This window comes from Carassius auratus, unplaced genomic scaffold (assembly GCF_003368295.1).
Source record: "Carassius auratus strain Wakin unplaced genomic scaffold, ASM336829v1 scaf_tig00006777, whole genome shotgun sequence".
NCBI lineage: Eukaryota > Metazoa > Chordata > Actinopteri > Cypriniformes > Cyprinidae > Carassius > Carassius auratus.
In genome coordinates this window covers 133,054-148,270 of record NW_020523789.1, presented here as the reverse complement: position 1 = coordinate 148,270, position 15,217 = coordinate 133,054, and positions in this window count along the sequence as shown.

Genomic DNA, 15,217 nt, shown 5'->3' with positions numbered 1-15,217 from the left:
TCACCGTGGTTACGGTCGCTCTGCTATTGGCTGGAAGCCAATTGGGCATGAAAAGCTTCCCCCTCGCCATAGAGTAAATAAAACATGGCCACTCCATCGTGCCAAACACTTGTGGCAAAATGTTTCTTCCTCTCCGCTTCTGACATACCGCTGGGAGATTATTGTCAAAAACAAGATGAGAGAGAAGGGAGTTGAGGAGGAAGAGAGGGAGCAGAAGAGGGCGTAGAGGTTTCCCTGGGGGTTTACCTCGTTAGCACAGGGGGTGTAAATTGAAACTGGCGAACCAGTGACTGCTACATAAGAGTTACAAATCCAAACAACACATTCAGTCAAACACCCACACACACCACTGTGATGCAGACATTCATACACACTTTAGAAAGCAGCCAATTAGTGTGTGACGGGTGCATGCGCACGTGTTCGCGAGTGTGATCTCCACTGGCATTGCCACTTCTCTTCAATTCTGTTGCGTGATATGCTAATTGCATTGTGAAACATTGTTCTGTTAATTGTTTACAGCATTTTTGTGTGCTTTGTGACATCTCTGCTAGTTTTTTGTTAGGAATTATTGTGCATAAATAGGCAGAAGGCACTTTGGGACTCCTCATAAGAGTAAATTATGTTTTTCTTTCAGGGTAATTTGGTGATGTTGTCATGTTCTGTTTAATATGAATGAACAATCATGCTGACAGATAATCTGTGGTAAACCCAATGTAGCCTACTTTTCAGATACAGATAATATCCTACCGTCTCCTCCTCTCACATTCTGTGTTCATATCTTGATATGCATATATTTTTTTTTTTTAAAGCACAAGGAAGTATTTTTTCAACTTTCAATCCCAAGTATTCCATTGGATTCAAGTATACAATATAATTCCCTGCACTTTTTTCCCAGTATTAAGCAAATATAAATATCTTTGAACATAATCTCTGACTGTAAATAACACATACCATTTTCATTATTAATGCTGTATTTAAAACCACATAAGAGCATTATCTAGCATGGCAGCACTTTATTTTTACAGCCCTGTTCCCCATGTACATACTATGTACTTATTATAGTAATTACAATAACTATGTAATAACTAGGTACTAACCCTGAACCTACCCCTAAATCTAACCCTAACCCATGTAGTTACCTTGTATTACCAGAACTTTCTTAGATAAATACACTGTAAGTGCACCGTAAGTACAAGGAAGTACACGTACTATAAAATAAAGTGCAACCGAAATATTTATAAAAAGATAACAACTGCATGTCTAATTTAAGCTGAAATACAAATTGCATTTTAATGTTTGAGGTAGTGTAGCCAATTAAATATAATCTCCTGTCTGTCTAGAAGCACTTATAGGTCTCCTGTCAGACTGGTTTTATCCATCAATGCTATTCTCAAATTTAAGTGCAGGTTCCAGAGCCACTGAGTCAAACTCAGGCCCCGGTTATAGCCGTTTACAGACTGTAAGGTCAAACCATTTTGTTAATCACCCCTTGAGTGGAATTAAATTGTGGCACGCAGACTTTTGCAGATGATCTGTATAACATTCATCTAATTTTAAAGGTAAATGAGGACAATGTATGTTGATGGATAAACCTATAATAACCTATAATAAACATATTTTGAAAATATGGTAAATAGAAGCACTGGTAAATAGAAAATCAATAGAAAAAAAAAAGTAATTTAAATGCATTTTGTCACTTTCCCACTACTACCTTTTCCAAATTGAAAAGTCAACTCTTATTTTGTAGCCTGGATAACAGGCTGGTTCATGTAAGAAGTAAGATTAAGATTGTCCCAGATTATATGTCCCTATCCCAGATTTCCAACTGTCCATATGGAATTAAGAGGCTAAAGTAATCCAATAGTTTGTTGTACTCTTCTGATATGTGCAGCTGCAGGACAGCCTGTGTCTAAACACACAGTCACGGACAGACTGGAGATAGCAGCGCAGATATATGCTCATCAAAAATGCATTAATGTGAACCTGCCTTTGTTTTGCACTGCTGCTGGCTGAGTGGGAATTGGCCACACCGTAGTGCGTGGATACCATGTTAAAGATTTATTTCCTGGCTACGAGCAACTCATTTCAAAACCTGTGCTTATGCTTTCAACACACACCAGCGTTGATGTGAATTATTATCTGTGTGTTTTTGTTATGTGTGGGTTTGTCTCCAGCCAGGATAACACTATTGTGTGCCTATTGTTATGATTCTGTTCGTGTGCAAGATGGTTTAATCATTTAGTGAAAGCCACCTTGTTGCATACTGTCAAAATATATGTGACTGTGCCAAATGTGTGTACAGACAACCCATTCTCACTCCCAAGGTGTTAAATATTGCTGCTTGGGCAGGAGCACTGTGTGTCATATACAGCGACATTGCCAGTACCCACATTGCTGTGAATGAGAAATGGTTTGCATCATGTATCGTTGGGTAAAAAAAAAAAAAAAAACCTGTAAAAGTAATGTTTTGTCAGACACAGTATTTTCTCTTTTATAAGCTCAACATGGTGCATCAAGTAGCTTACAGAGTTTAAAACAAATGTAGTTATTTATTTATTTATAGGCTAAAATAATGCTTATTTTTTTATATGTTTACAATTTTTGCTTCTATTAAGATCTTTGCAGCTAAATAAAATATATGGACACTGAATGACTTTTCTGAGGTCTATGTAATGACGGGTTGTTTACAAACTGCCTTTATGTGGTCTTAATTCTGACTAGGCAATTGCATTAAACATTTCTGTATGTTGTACTGAATCCTTCAACATACCTTCACCAAAATTGCATTTCATTGTTTGAATCAATTAAAATAATTGTAATGATAAAATTGACATAATTTAAAAGCTAAGACACTGTTTAGCAAAAATATCTTACAAAAAAAAAAAAAAAAACGTATTGCATTTCTTAGATAAACGCTCTTTTTATTATTATTATTATCATTATTATTATTATTTTGTTTTTTTTGTGTGAATAATTATTTTTTATTTATGCAGTTATTTCAGGACAACACAAAATATAACACACCAATCCAAACTTCAGCCATACCCTCCACCCACTAACCCAGTTCATTGAGACTATTGAGTTAAAATTTTAGAGTGCAATACATTTTATTAATTCTTTACTTAAAAAAATAAAAATAAAAATTGGGAACACTTTTACGATAAGATCCCATTTCTTAATGCATTAAAGGTGGAAAAGGTGATTGTCTTCAGAATTTTTTTTTTTTTTTTTTTTTTTTTTTTTTTTTATGCTGTTTGAAAGTCTCTTTACATCCCTATAGCAATCATTAAGTTAAGTGGTCTAAATATATTTATCTGTATTTATATATTCTGTAGAAAGCGTATAGGACCAAGAAATGTACATCAAATCAAAATGCTCGGTCTAAGCGTTTTAAATAGCTTTCTTACCTGTCTGTCAACGTATCTATCTGCATACCTCTGTGCACCCTGTTCGCACAGACAGAGTACGTCATCAGCGCATTCACGCATATTGTGCAGACTAATGATTTTAAATTCTGATCATTTTACCGACTCAGGCCTTTGAGTCTCGTTCAGCAAAATGAACAAATCTTTTTTCGAGTCATTTCGTTCATTATAGCAAAATGTAATTAAAATGTTATGTGTTACTTCCCTAACACATCTACTATTTACGCAAATGTTGATCACACTACGATACAAAACTATAATGCTATAAGAAACAGAAAAGATACATTTCCTTACAAATGGGTGCATATTTATAATTATTATAATTATTATTATTTACTCTTACAGTTATGTGATGCATTTCTGGTCTCAAATTGTAGCTTTTTATTACAGTATATAAATGTGTGAATTTCTGTCATGATGGAACGACTCGAAAAACCCGAAGATTTGAAGATGAACTAATCAATTCTCTTTCCGGCTCAGACTCCATTGGTTAAGCTATGGGACTGTGACGTGATGAATGAACTAATTTCAGTACAGAGCCCATAGGATGTGTACTTGTGCGATTGAACGAATCACTCCCCGAGATGGCTCGTTCGTTCCAAGTCGCTTTAAAGATTTGTTCAAAATGAACCTTTTAGGTGGTGGATGCGGAGATACCCCCTGACAATGTAAAGAGCTTTGAGTGCCTAGAAAAGTGTTATATAAATGTAAGGAATTATTATTATAAATTATTTTCATAGTATCCGGAACTAATGTCGACATTCCATGTCCATTATTGTAAAACCCGCGAAACACAGCTCTTATCACAGCGTCCTCCATCCTCCTGTTAACATTTTTCTTCCTTGTTTCCAATGTTGAACAGCGTGTACAAATGTACAATGTCGCTGTTGACCAGCTTGCATCACTTCCTAGTACACACTGTCGGTGCGAATGCAACACTTTAAATGGTACTGGGAAATAGTTTGCACAAAATTGTCCCAGTACTTCAGTACATTTAGTTCTGGAACTAAAGTGGTGCGAAAGGCCCTAAACATATGCCGCGTTTCCATCGAAATTACCCGGAACATTTGTAGCAGGAACTTTTTTTCCCAGGAACATTTTTCCCCCCAGACCTGTTGCTTCCTGCGTTTCCACCGCGGTGTAAAGTATCGGGAAGATTAGGGAAATAGACTGGTGACGTAGGTCTGCGCGCGTTTCTCAATTCAAAGTACCGCTGATTTAAAAAAATAAATAATAATAATAATTACGCTGATTTTGGACGTGCATCATTGGTAGTTAGTTCAGACTTTGTGCATTCGACTGGGGAGTATGATGTCAGCGACGACACGAATCCTGTAATTTTCCTCTCTGTATATTTACAATAAAACGAAATAGGATATCAAATACCACTGCCTCCTTTGGTTTTCATTTAAGCATAATAACAGCTGCAGAAATGTACTTAGTTCAGGGATATGTGTTTATTCAGCCATTACAATGAAACGAAATATTATATAAATTTGCCTTTTTTATTTTCATTTTAACATATAGACAAAATTACATTTCATTTCATGACACAATAACAGTAATATTTGAAAATGATCCGAATAAATGGTGTTTGAACTCAACCAATGCTGCGTGAACTCTCAAGATCGTTTTGGCTACTGCAATTTTCCCCTATAGTATATTTACAATAAAACGAAATAGGATTTAAAATACCACTGCCTCCTTTCGTTTTCATTTAAACATAATAACAGCTGCAGAAATGTACTTAGTTCAGGGATATGTGTAACGTTATATACAGCCAATTACAATGAAACTAAATATTTTATAGACTTGCCTTTTTTATTTTTATTTTAACATATAGATAAATTGAATGCAGACCAAAGAAAACCTGTTAGATTTACCCCGCAGCTGAATTATATTTTATGTTTAACCACTAAAGAGACATCAGAGCCAGCGGCACATATCAGAAGGTCTAGCCGATGTGAGGCTGCTTCTCGGCGGATAGATGATCACTCAGCTCCCGCTGATCGTGTGGAGCTCACCGTCTCCGAGATCCGCGAAACACATTTTTAAATAGGCGCTGTCTTTGTAAATAAACCACAGATTTGACTTTTAAACAACTACATTCTCGCCTGAAATACTTTTAAAATTACATTTCATGACACAATAACAGTAATATTTTGAAAATGTTGATCCGAATAAATGGTGGTTAAACTCAACCAATGCTGCGTGAACTCAACCAATCAGCATGTTTAGCCCCAAAGTCCCGCCCCCGAAAGTTCCTGAACTTTGAAAAAGTACCACCTCGCCAGCAGGGACTTTCTGAGGGGCATTTTTTTACCCGGAACTTTATTTAGTTCCTGGTTCCTGCGGTGGAAACACACCAAGTACCAGGCCAAAGTCCCTAGTTCCTGGGTAAAGTTCCTGCGGTGGAAACGCGGCTATAAACAACCGTCAGTCAACCAACATTCTTTCTTCCTTGTATTGTAGTACTTTTATTTTTTTTTTGTTGGTGAGCGATACATGATGTAGCCCAGGGGTTCCCAATTCCAGTCCTCGCCCACGTATTTTGCGTGTCTCACTTAGTTAACACACTGGATTCAGATGACCAACTCGTTAGAAGTGAGCTACGTGAATGAACCGTTTTCCGATAGATATGATCCCTACACTGTGTTCATTGTTCCCAACTCCCTGAGCAGGGGTTTACTTCACGTCGGAACATGGAAAGTATTTATGCTTACAGACCCGAATACCAGAGACTGTAGTAATCATGTTAGCTGATATTGACAAATATTAATAAACTATCATTAAGATTAAAAGTATTTTAATTGTTAGGTTTTGCTAACTAATGTAGTTAACTAATGTTAACAAATGGACTTATTGGACTTATTTACTTATTGTAAAGTGCTACCAAATGATCAACACTTTGGAGATAATTTGTGAAGGGCAAGATTTGTCCTCATGCTGCTGCCAGTGCAAATGAAGTCAAGTGAAAACTGGGAAATTCACAACCAGTCAACAACTAGTGGTAGAACTAATCATCGAGTTGTTAAGTCCCTAGTGTTCTGTGCATGTATTACATCTACATAAGGGGAAATGTACAGCATACGGCTAAAGATGGTGAGACAGGTGTATCCACTGTGACCACTGTTTGGTAACAGCTTGCTCCTGCTGTCTTCTAGAGTGAATTTAGCCCTGTTTAGTGACCTGCTTTCTCTCCAGTGTGAGCTAGCTGCTCTTTGACTTGCTCCAGTGCTATGGACCCTTCTGGATGCTCACAGTATATGTTGTCTATTTCAGAGCTTGTTTCCTGTTCTACATGGATTATAAGTCTGTGTTTGTCAGATATGTTCTTGTATGTGTGTGCTGGGGAATACTCCCGTGCCTCAGGGACATGTGTGTGTGCAGCTCTGAGTGCCTGTCCAGGAACTGTGAGTGTGTGTATGTGGTGCTTTTTTTGCTGACAATTCTTCTGCATCAGGTCAAGTGGTGATTGTGCTGGTGGCAAAGGGTAGAGCGACTTTTCTCTCTCGTTTTATTGACAAAGCGTCAGCGGGGTGGCCTTACTGATATGAGCTGTGCACAGGCAATCAGAAGGAACGCACACAAAAGGACACACATGCTGAAGTCACGCTCAGAGGCTTGTGTTTGTTCAGTCAGCGGTAAGATAATGACCCGTAGAGTTTATCAGACCCCCATCTCTTTTTTTTTTTTTTTTCTCTGAGAGAGAATCTCTTAATCTGCCAGGTAGCTTTTGTAAACACTAACACATAGATTGACTTATTTAAAATCAGGACATGTGTTTGCTGATTGTTTGCCTATCGTCCATAATCTATTGGAGGTTATAGTTATTTAAACATTACATTTGAGTGGCCAGAAATGACTCTCTGACAGAACAACTGATACCCAAGACTATCATTTCAAGACAAATGCATACAGTTGTTTTTAAACAGTCATATGATATTCTGTGGTTTTCTGTAAGAAATCTGTAAGGTACAACAGCACATGCATTCGTGAATTCACAATGTAGCAAGGTCTTGAGTGGCTTCTTTCCTTTACTAAATAACCATTAAATACAATAATTGAGGTGAATAGTTGTTTTATGGGTGGAAACGTGGTCTGTGACTTTTTTTTTTTCTTTTTTTTTGCATTTAGTTTATGGACTGAGGAAACATATCTCACACATTAAATTAAAGCACCTGACAGGACAAACCTCTCAAGATTCAGGCAGCTTGGATCACACATCTTCATCCGCTATTTTTAAATGTATTTTGTCCATAAAAATGTGTTATTCACTGCTGTAATTTGATGCAACTGATGCACGTAGGTATACGGACTAATCGATAATGACATTCATTGCAGAATTGTTTTATTTTTTATTATCGATTACTATTGATTTGATCAATTAGCTGTTGCAGCCCTACTTTATATTATAAACTATATAAGCATATACACAATAGAAATCATGCAAGCTATTATAACCATACCCCATTAAATCCATTTGCATGTGACAATTTGCAATTATTCTTAGTTTATTCTTAAATTATTACGTCTAATTTGGTGTCTTCATATACCAGGTCCTGTGTGTGTGTGTGCATCTGTGTGTTTGTCCTGTATATGTGAGAGAGCCATTTGTAGTGCTGAAATTAAAGTGGCCTAAATGTTTAATCTTTCATCTATTTACCCAGATTTCCCCTGGGCTGACATTAGCAATCCTATTGACCCGTAATAACTGTTTACACACAGCCAGGGCATAGTGACATACCTCTGTCTGGATTTCTCTGTCACTCTGTAATAAACACTGTTGGGTCTGAAAGTAAGGTAAAATTTCCCTTGAGACAGCCTGTGGTCTCAAGCCCCCAGAGGTTTTGCGCCACATGACACTGATTGCCAAATATGCTCACAGACACACACACACACACACACACACACACCTCCCATTCTCTCTCTCACACCAACAAACCCACTCAAACACAATAAAAGGGACCTGAAGCCATCTGACCCAAGCCATCAATGATTAATGGACCAAGCCAAACCTATGGCAGATCAGCCTGATGACCAGACAAGCTCTGGGAGGTCAGAATAAGACCACCACACACAAACAAAACATCAGCAATATCAACATTACACTGAGCTTGACTGCAGATTAATGATATAATAACCACAGATGCCCCACAAGTACAATTATTATTAACCCCAAAGATCCAAGGGAAGCTTATTCAAACATTGTTATGAATGAAATCAACTCATTTTCAAAGACACTTTAGTTTAGGCTCTGTTTTTAATAATGATTTCACGTATAGGCCTACAAATCTATAGTCTTTGTGACTGATGCTGGTCTTCTTAAGTACATTGAATAAATTGGGCAAAATTCTGAATTTAAAGGCTTAGTTCGCCCCAAAAATGAAAATTATGTCATTAATAACTCACCCTTATGCTGTTCCAAACATGTAAGGCCTCCTTTTATCTTCAGAACACAGTTTAAGATATTTTAGATTTAGTCAGAGAGCTCTCAGTCCCTCCATTGAAGCTGTGTGTACGGTATACTGTCCATGTCCAGAAAGGTAAGAAAAACATCATCAAAGTAGTCCATGTGACATCAGAGGGTCCGTTGGAATTTTTTGAAGCATCGAAAATACATTTTGGTCCAAAAAGAGCAAAAACAACAACTTTATTCAGGATTGTCTTCTCTTCCGTGTCTGTGTGAGAGAGAGTTCAAATCAAAGCAGCTGGATTTCCGGTTCGCGAACGAATCATTCAGTTCACCAAATCGAACTGAATCGTTTTAAACGGTTCACATCTCTAATACGCATTAATCCACAAATGACTTAAGATGTTAACTTTTTTAATGTGGCTGACACTCCCTCTGAGTTCAAACATGTGTGATTCAGCGTCAAGCAGACCGACACACAGAGCGTCTGAACTGAACTGATTCTTTTGGTGATTGATTCTGAACTGATTCTGTGGTAGTGTTATGGGTGCGGGTAAACCGAAGGCTTGAATCAAGGGCAATCATCGCCAATGATGCCATCACGTCGAGCACAAAAGAACTGGTGAACCATTTTCTTCAACCGGTTTATTGAATCGAACTGTCCGAAAGAACGTACTCGGTTACTAACGTAACCTCGGTTCCCTGAAATACGGGAACGAGTACTGCGTCGAAGACGCATATGGGAAAAACCCCCTTTTTCTCCTGAACTGAAGCCTTATTCAATCACGCAGTGAAACTGCACAGCCATTGGATCGTGCAGTGTTATTAAAATAAACCAATGGCTTGGCAGTGGTGCTGCACGAACCTATGGCAGCGAAGCCCGCCAAAGCCCGCCGAAATGGGCGGGGAATCTGGCTATATATTGGCCGCTTCGCCACAGGAATTCAGGTTACTTCGACTGAAGCGACGACTGAGTTGTGCAGCCTTTTTAGCATGGCAAGGAACGCAGTACTCGTTCCCGTATTTCAGGGAACCGAGGTTACGTTAGTAACCGAGTACGTTCCCTTTCAATACTTCACTCGTACTGCGTCGAAGACGCATATGGGAACCCAGTTCAATCACGCCATGCTAAGAAGGGAGGACGACCAACGCAATCACACTTGATTTGTTAAACCAAGATATGACAATAGCAACTAGGGGCAGAATAAGCTCAATGAGGTTACGTCTGACCTAGCCTGATCATCCCGTGTTCGTATCGCCTCAGTACCCAAGGGACCGAGTGCATACGAGTAGAGTTTGAGCCTTGGGCAAGAATGGCCAAGAGCATGCAAATGAGGAACAAGAAGGTGACCTTTACACAGAAAGTACCCTAGCATGAAGCGCCGGGACGTCTAGATTGTAAAATCTAGCAAATGTGGACGGCGAGCTCCAGCCAGCCGCCTCACAAATTTCTGCGATAGTCACACCACTAGACCATGCCCAAGACGAAGACACTGCTCTCGTCGAATGGGCTCTTACTCCAATTGGGCTTTGCAGGCCCAGAGAAGAGTAGGCTAGCTGGATTGCATCAACAATCCACCTTGAAAGTCTTTGCTTAGACACCGGTAACCCTCTGGTGCGGTTTCCAAAGCATATGAAGAGCTGTTCTGATCGCCTTATTGGCGCAGAACGCTCTATGTAGACTTTTAGAGCCCTCACTGGACAAAGTAGATTCAGGCCTGGATCCTCCTCTGTGTTTTGTAACGCAGAGAGGGTGACCACTTGTGCTCTAAAAGGTGTGGAGAGCACCTTTGGCACATAGCCATGCCTCGGTTTCAGGACGACCCTCGAGTCGTTAGGCCCGAATTCTAGGCAATTAGGGCTTATCGAAAGTGCTTGCAAATCACCCACACGCTTAACAGACGCTAGTGCCAATAGCAGAACGGTCTTTAGCGACAGGGCTTTAAGGCCTATGGACTGTAGCGGTTCAAAGGGGGCCCCCTTCAGGGCTCTCAGCACCGTGGGCAGGTCCCAAGAAGGGACGGTGGGAGGGCAAGGCGGATGAAGCCGTCTGGCACCTCTCATAAATCGGACGACTAAGTCGTTTCTGCCCACCGACTGGCCTGCTATAAGGGCGTGTGACGCCGCTATAGTTGCTACATAGACCTTGAGCGTGGAGGGGGATCGTCCCTTCTCCAAGAGCTCTTGCAAAAATGACAGTATCACTGATACGTCACAAGAGGTCGGGTTTTCACCATGGTCTGAACACCATGTGGAGAACACAGACCATTTGGAGGCATAGAGGCGTCGTGTAGACGGAGCTCTAGCCTGTGAAATTGTGTCTAGCACACGCTCAGGGAGTCCCGCGGACTCCCGTCGAGCGACCAAAGGTGCAGAGACCACTTCTCTGGGTATGGATGCCAAATCGTCCCGGCCGCCTGAGAAAGGAGGTCCCGTCTCAGGGGAACGGGCCATGGGGCTGCAGTCAGCATCTGCGACAGGTCGGCTATCCAGTGCTGATTTTCCCAGAATGGGGCTACAAGCAGAACCCTGCATCTCTGGTCCCTGACCCGCCTGATTACTTGGGGAATCAGAGGGACCGGAGGAAAAGCATAAAGAAGACGGTTGGGCCAGTCCTGGGACAACGCGTCTTTGATCTTGGAAAAATATATTGGGCAATGAGAGTTGTCTTTTGAGGCAAAGAGGTCTATTTCCGCTCTGCCAAAGACCTCCCATATCTTCTGAACCGTCTGCGGGTGGAGTCTCCACTCTTCTGAGGAGACTCCGCTTCTTGACAGCATATCCGCGCCCTTGTTCAGCTTGCCCGGAAGATGTACTGCTCTCAGGGACCCCAAATTGCTTTGGGTCCATTCCAGCAGTCGCGACGTCAGTCTGAAGAGACGCGTCGATGACAGCCCACCTTGGTGATTTATATAAGAGACCACCGTCATGCTGTCCGATCTGACCAGCACGTGGTGGCTCTTTAGGTCTGACAGGAAGCTCTGGCAGGCTCGTTGAACTGCAATCATCTCGAGGCAGTTGATGTGAAGCCTGCTCTCCTCTTTCGACCATTGGCCGAAAGCGGGTTTCCCTTCGCACAGCGCGCCCCAACCCTTGTTGGACGCGTCTGTGGAGATCACTTTCCTTCTGCAAACCATACCAAGTGGAGCACCCCGTTCCATCCATTGCATGTCCCTCCAAGGGGTCAGGGCCGAAATACAGTCCTGACTCACCTTGATATTCAAGCGTCCGTGACGCCATGCATGAGGTGGAACACGTGGTTTCAGCCAATATTGGAGGGGGCGCATACGAAGCAGCCCGAGCTCCAGCACCGGCGATGCCGCCGCCATAAGACCCAGCAGCTTCTGTAACCCAATGCCTCCCCCTCTGACTGAGCTAGAACTAGCCAGTCGTCGAGGTAATTGAGAATGCGGATGCCCTTCTGCCTGAGAGGGGAGAGAGCCGCATCCATGCACTTTGTGAACGTGCGAGGCGCCAGAGACAGCCCAAAGGGGAGGACCTTGTATTGGTAAGCCACGCCCTCGAAGGCAAATCTCAAAAACGGCCTGTGACGGGGGGCTATCTGGATGTGAAAGTAAGCGTCTTTCAGATCCAGCGAAAAGAACCAATCCCCCGAGCGTATTTGCGAGAGGATTTGTTTCAATGTGATCATTCTGAAGCGCCGTCTCATGAGGGCACGGTTCAGATGTCTTAAATCGAGGATGGGGCGCAGCCCACCATCCTTCTTGGGAACCAGGAAGTAACGGCTGTAAAACCCTGAGTCGCGGTGTGCTGGGGGAACGATTTCTATAGCTCCCTTCACCAGCAGATTTTTCACTTCGGCACGAAGAACGTGAGCGTTCTCGTTGTGCACTGAAGTGGTGACCGCCCCGTGAAAGCGTGGTGGCCGTCGTGCGAACTGAAGGGAATAGCCGTGTTTTATTACTCCCATGACCCAATCTGATACCCCGGGAATGGCTTGCCATTGTGAGGCCCGGATGGACAGAGGTTGTATTAACTCGAGTGATTGACCGCCGTGGGGGGACATAGCACTCGTGAGTGTTGTGCGAGGAAAACTGCTCTTTTTGTGAAGGAGTGTGTTTTTTATTTTTTGCACTATAACAGCGCTTTGCTGTCTGGGCGCTAACAAGGGCCCATTGTTTGCAGCAGGAACAACTTCGTCGACATCTGGAGATGGACGGCAGAAAACACGGGGCAGTTTGGGGGGTGGTCCGGCTGTGGCGAGACTTAGCCCCCTCCTCTTTCTTTCCTGTTGATCAGGATGACGGCGGCGGCGCAGGGTCCAGCACTATCTTGGGCCGGGGTCCCATGCGCTTGGGATACTGATACCGTCTGGTGGCCGAGCGAGAACGGTGTCGAGGCTCGGGTTTCACCGGCTGGGCTGCGGTGGTAGCAGCTGGCGCTTGCTTAGGAGGCTGACGAATCGGCACCTGTTTGGGGCGACTGGCAGCAGATGAAGCGCGCTTCGGCAGGAAGTGTCGCATTGCCTGGGACGACTTCTGCGCCTCTGTGAAACGCTCGGCGAATCCCTCTATCGCCGGGCCAAAGAGGCCGCTGGGGGAGATCGGTGCGTCTAGGAACTGGGCTCTGTCAGCATCCTTAATCTCCGTAAGGTTGAGCCATAAGTGGCGCTCCAATACGACCAGGTTAGCCATCGAGCGCCCAATGGCCTGGGCGGTGCTCTTGGTAGCACGCAGCGCCAAGTCTGTTGCACTTCTCAGCTCCCTGAGCGTGGCGACATCTGGGCCAGACTCGTCGGTGGCGGCGAGAAGTTTGGCCTGGAAGACTTGAAGCACCGCCATAGAGTGGAGCGCCGCGGCTGCTTGCCCTGCCGATGAGTAGGCACGCCCGGCGAGCGCCGACGTCGTACGGCAGGGTTTGGACGGATGGTTGGCCTTGGCTTTCCATCCAATAGCTGCTGGCGGGCAGAGATGCACGGCCACAGACTCGTCCAGCGGCGGCAGCCGTTCGTATCCTCTTTCATCAGCGCCGTCAATTGAGGTGAGGGCGGATGAAGATGAAGTACGCAGGCGTGCTGAGTAGGGGGCGCGCCATGATTTAGTGAGCTCGTCGTGGACCTCCGGGAAGAATGGAGCAGTTCGCTGACGAGGGGCTTGCTGGCGCCCCGGCAGAAACCATTCATCCAGACGGCTACGGGCTGGTTCCTCTGGAGGAGACCAATCCAGACCCAGCTCATCCACTGCCCTGGAGAGAACGCGGATAAGCTCGGCGTCCATCCCGAGTTTCGAGCGGTTTGGTTCAGATGACATCGAGGGGGCGGGGTCCGGCGAGCCCGACAGCTCCTCAGCATCTGAAGCGGCTAGAGACATGCTGTCCTCTAGCAGTTCCTCCTCAGTCCCTCCAAACAAAACCAGATCACTCGCGGCAGCAGAGGGACACTGGTTTGGCTGTACAAAGAGGACTGGGGAATCCCCTCTGGGCGGAGAAAACGAGGCACGCGGGGGCTGAGCCGGCGTGAGCTCGCTTTCATCCTGCTGCTTTAATCCTCTGCCCCGCCTTTTCTTCCTCGCCGGCTCGCGGGAGGAAGAGAAAGGGAGGGCGCGAGGAGCGAGATCGCTCTCTGAAAAGAAAGCGATTCGCGAGCGCAGAGAGGCGATATTCATGTTCTCGCAATGAGAACATGAATTCCCCGCGAGTGCTGTGTCAGCGTGGGGTTTCCCCAAGCACGCGACACACTCGCTGTGCCCGTCATCAGCGTGCAGAGGGGCTCTGCACGAGCTGCAATGACGAGACGGCATTTGCAACAACGCCGTAGGAAAAGGCTCTTTTAGAGAAATTTGCTCTTTCAATATATATATCTCACCGGATGGCCGCAGGGAAGCGATGTATCTGCGGTGGGGACCGGCAGTCGCGTTCCAGTGCGAGGCGTGTCAACGGCGAGCAGTTCAGCGGAGATCAGCGAAGCGATGTGATGTCGTCGCTGAAGGAGAAATAATCTGAATTCCTGTGGCGAAGCGGCCAATATATAGCCAGATTCCCCGCCCATTTCGGCGGGCTTTGGCGGGCTTCGCTGCCATAGGTTCGTGCAGCACCACTGCCAAGCCATTGGTTTATTTTAATAACACTGCACGATCCAATGGCTGTGCAGTTTCACTGCGTGATTGAATAAGGCTTCAGTTCAGGAGAAAAAGGGGGTTTTTCCCATATGCGTCTTCGACGCAGTACGAGTGAAGTATTGAAAGGGAACTACTGGTGATCCGAACACCGATGCAACCGGTTCTTCACTCGTGAACGAGTCAGTCTATTGTTCGTTATCTGGCTCGGCTCTGTGTTCATCACAGCAGTTCAGTCAATGTACTGTTTGAGTACATGAATTACTCTGGGATATTGGTTTGTTTGAACTCAGAGGGAGTGTCAG